The following is a 4,590-nucleotide window of genomic DNA, read 5'->3' as shown; positions in this document are numbered from 1 at the left end:
TTTCCTCCCTCTTTAGCTTTAGCCAATGAGGTGTAAATTGCAGGGGCAGATGCATTTTCTGGGCTGAATTCCAAACTAACCGTTCTTCAAAAAGTGAGGAGGCACTTAGCACAGTATTTTAGTGTTTTGCTGTCATTAGGCACATTAAATTCACCTCATTCTGAAGGCTTTGGCGACAGTATCTCACCCATGGTCTCTCTAGTCTGATTATGGTAGATTTTGTGCCCCGAAAGCAAAGACCTGAGCTCAGCAAAGAACGAACGCTCTTCTGTGAAAAGATCAGTGGTTCAAGAAAATGAAGCGAGGGAGCCTGGTGCAACCCTGGGTCTTCTGCTACAAACCTGTCGGAGGGGGTTTGCTCTGAGGTTCCTTTATGCCCCAAACTTCACCACCTCCAGAACGTTCATGAAGGTCCAGTTATTTGTGGGTTCCTCAGCAAGGAGGAGCACAGAGAGGTCCTCAGATAGGCACCAAACTTGGGTCCTATCCAAAATACCACCACTGCCATTTTGAAATCTTATTTTTGGTATTTGCCAGATTATTGCAGTGATTAACGTACTACCAAACCATTGATGTGTTACCAGCATGATAAGCGAAAGAAAATGGTAGGGAGCATTTAAATTTCCATGATACACAGTTTGCTTTATTCCTGACATCACAGCAAAAGTTCAATTTGGATTTTTGTTCATTCTCTATGAGCCAGTGTGCTCTCCTGCACTGCAGGGAGAACTCTCAGTGCCAGGATAAAAGTGGGTTGGTTTTTTTTTTTTCATTCCCTGGGTGTAAACAAGCTGGAGCCCTTGTTTACAGGACTGAACTGCAGGCAAGCACACTCTAATTTCTGAGACTACATTTGCAACTGTGATCTCTGGGCATGCAAATTAGGAGTCTGCACATTTTCCCACATCATTACTGTGGCAGTGTTCAATCATTCAGAGAAATTCGAGGTACATAAAAACATAGGCACAAGACAGAAAAAGTAGTCCCGAAGGAAACCTTTCGTGGTATGTAACAGTTTCATCACAGATACTGGTTTCTAATTAGCAAACTTTGCACTGAAGAAAGTTCATATATTTTCATTAATTGCAAAAAATATACTTACTGTAAAAGGCGTGGAGTTGGGAAAATATTTGGAGTCTGAGGATTTAAGAGAGGCCCGTCGTGCTGGAAACACCATTATATTCAGCGCTACCAAAATCAATGCCATATATTTGAATTAAACATGTATTAATCCACCTATAAGGGACTGGAGCTCTCCAGTCAATTTTCTGATTGTAACGACAGCTTTTGTTAATATAGTAAAAATAAACCATTTCTCTTTCAACCATAACTCTGATGATGAGACCTGTTACAAGCATAGCTTTGTAGTAGCTACCATACTGTAATTATTCATCACGCCGACAGAATAAAGATCCTTTTTATCCGTCTTATATTTCATCTAAAAACATTTAGGCGGTTTGCAAGCAACAGCCTCACACACAGTCTCAGGACATTGCTGGTAATATTGGCGATAAATAAATACTGGCAATTCTGGCTGGAGGTGAAGACAGCGTCTTCCGCTTGTGCTATACATTATCCGCTGTCCCTGTTTACAGGGTGGGGGGTGTGTTTCAATATTAGCTAATTCATCTTTTAAATGCGTTCCCCAGCCTTACAAATTATATGCGTGAGATCCTCAAACTCTACAGTATTTTAGTTTTACAGAGCTCTCTCTAAGTGAGAGTTTTTCTTTCTCTAAGTGAGTTCTCAGTGTTGCACGGGGGTACAACCAGTCCAATGTCGGTGCGATGGGGAGCTTGAGGACATCCGTGGGTGCAAGACGTCTGCGGAGCCGACGTGCACTGGGTCACACCAAAAACGAGCCGGAGCTGCGTGAAGGGGAGCATCACAGCGGAGAAATGAGGGATTGTATTTACATGCGCATGTTTGGGGTTGCTCACAACTTAGGAAAATAAATCATCCGGGGAAGATGTCCCTTCCGTCGTTAGGCGGCAGGGCTGTGCTTTTCCTTTGGGTACAGGCGGTCGCCCCACTTCGATTCCTTGCTCTACTAGAAACCAGCAACGTGTAAAAAAACATAGGTGTGATGTATTGCCTGAGAAAGTCTGAGCACAAATAGGCTAATCGGTCTGAAACGGTCACGCACAATCATCATGGGCTGCAAATTAAAACACCTTGTTTTGCGTGTAACGAGGCTGCAGGACAATGACAACTTTTGCTTCTGAATTGCATGGACCCACCAAAGCATCGACTGCCCGTGTTGAGCACAGGGAGGCTGAGCCCAACTCGGCACCAAGGGGCTCTTTGGCTCCTGTCACTGCCGTACCTGAAGGAATGAGGAGCAAAGAGTTTTTCGCGGAATAGGTGTGACGCCCGACACGGTAAGAGAACAGCGAACTCGGTCATTCGGGATCTATCTGCAGTGTGCATTTCATTGGACTTTAGGCCAACCCTTCTGTTATGAAATCATCCATCTCAGTGATTGTAAAATCCATTAAAAACAAGCAGAGGCTGCCACTTAACACAAGCTTTATTTTTATTTACATCATATCATAAAGGCAATTTTCTGTTACACTCATTTGAATTTTAATGGTACTGCCTTGGATGGTCGGCAGACAGATGACATGCATTTTGTGGGTACATGTTATAATCACTGTAATTTGTATTCAAGAAAAGGTTGATGAACTTTAAGCATTTTGACGTAAGGAGGCTGGAACAGACGCTCAGGCAGTGCTCACGTTTTCTTTATTCATTCCGCAGGATGCAGGTTAGCCAGCCTCGCGCCCACTGTGCAATTAGCGTAGAAGCATTATTTGACAGTGTTTTCCTTTTACTAAAACTGAGTTAGGAGTTCTACCGAGAGATCTATAGTTTTTATAAGCAGCTGCAAATCCACTCTGCATGACAGAATTTCTGTTCCGCCATTTACTAACTTCTGAACAAACTTTTACTAATATTATTCAACTTCCATATGCTATTAAAATTCTAACATCCTTGTTAGAACATAAAATCCTCGCTATAAGAACTAATCTTTATCCCCACAAACTGTATGTATTTTAAGGGGTATGTAACGCTATGGCAATGAGCTTTCCTTGACCTGATTGTGAATTGGTTTTGGTTCCAGTGAATAGTGTTCACTTAAAACTGGTGCCAAAAATCTCCTAAAGAATCCCTGAGTTATTCCATACATATATCACAAAATAAAATAATGGAAAAGTATTTTCAGAATTGCCATAGTAAGGTTTTAATACTATAGTGGAAATCCAGAAATATTGCCATTAGACCAACTTTCGATGTCAGTCCTAAAACAATCACAAAAACGCTGTAAGACCACCCAGAAAAGCTGTTTGATAACTCGTAGAGCCATTCACTTCATGGCAGCTTTCTGTTGGCAGCTGGCAATCGTCTCAAAAGTAGGACTTCTTCCATTTAATGGCTTCTATAGACCTGAAGGCTTGCAAAGTGTCATTTCTTGAATTTATCACTGGAAACACCATGTATTTCCTTTATATAATTTAGAGTAAGGAAAAATAAATATGGTATTTTTTTGAAACTAGAGTAGAGGGCACTTTTCTGTGTAAAGCTTTCTAACCCATTTTCAAATTTAACCGTTCATCTCAGCACAATCATCTATTTAGCAGAGAATCTCACTTTTGGCATCGTTTCTGATGCCCGCGAGCTCGCACCCCAGGGTGGTTTGCTGCCTGCAGTGAAGGGGACGGGCTGTACCTGGGCTTTCCCCAGCCCAAAACTCTGTCCTTTGGAGGGGGAACGGTGGGGACGGGGGGTTATGGTGTTCCTGCACAGCATACACGTCCCTGGGCAACACTCCATGTGTGTGTGCAGATGTGAGGATAGATTCCCTTTCCTGCACAGAAACTGCCCCATTAACACTCACCCGTGTGTCCCAGCCGGCAGAAAGCCACCTCTCCTTGGAGAAGAGCTCCAAAGCACCCACATTGTGTCCTGCTGCATTATGGCTGGCTTGGTTTGATGCTATACGGAGTTTGACTGGAGGATCTGGGGTTTCCAGTACGCATTAACACCTAGGGCTGCAGGTAACAGTAAGCAATATCAAACTGAAAGCAATATTCTGGAGAGCTCTGCATCTGAAAATGTTATGTAGTTCGACCCTAAAACTAATCCCCACACAAAATTATGCCGCTGATTTGCGGTGGAGTGTGTAACACATCTTCACTTTTCTGTAAGGAAATGTTAAAATCTCCCTACATACAGATGTAAACAATATCAATCAGCGCAGCCAGAAGTGGGTGGATATAAAATTAAAGCCACCCAGATTAGTGAGCTCAGTCTTTATGAGGCACATAAAGAAGCCAAGGAAGTTTTATCGCTCTGTCAAATAACTCTTCCCACGGCAGCTGCGGAGCTCCTGCCCTGCTGGCACTGCACAGCCCCACGGCAATCCCCCGTTCGGCTAAAATCCCAGAATCACAGACTGGTGAGGGCTGGAAGGTCCCTCTGGAGCTCCCCCATCCCACCCCCCGCCAGAGCAGGGGCACCTCCAGCAGTGGCACAGGACGGCGTCCAGGCGGGTTTGGGATGGCTCCAGAGGGGGAGACTCCCCCACCT

The sequence above is a fragment of the Charadrius vociferus genome, unplaced genomic scaffold (genome assembly GCF_000708025.1).
Source record: "Charadrius vociferus isolate BGI_N301 unplaced genomic scaffold, ASM70802v2 scaffold38, whole genome shotgun sequence".
In the NCBI taxonomy this organism is placed as follows: domain Eukaryota; kingdom Metazoa; phylum Chordata; class Aves; order Charadriiformes; family Charadriidae; genus Charadrius; species Charadrius vociferus.
This window is presented reverse-complemented; position numbering follows the sequence as displayed.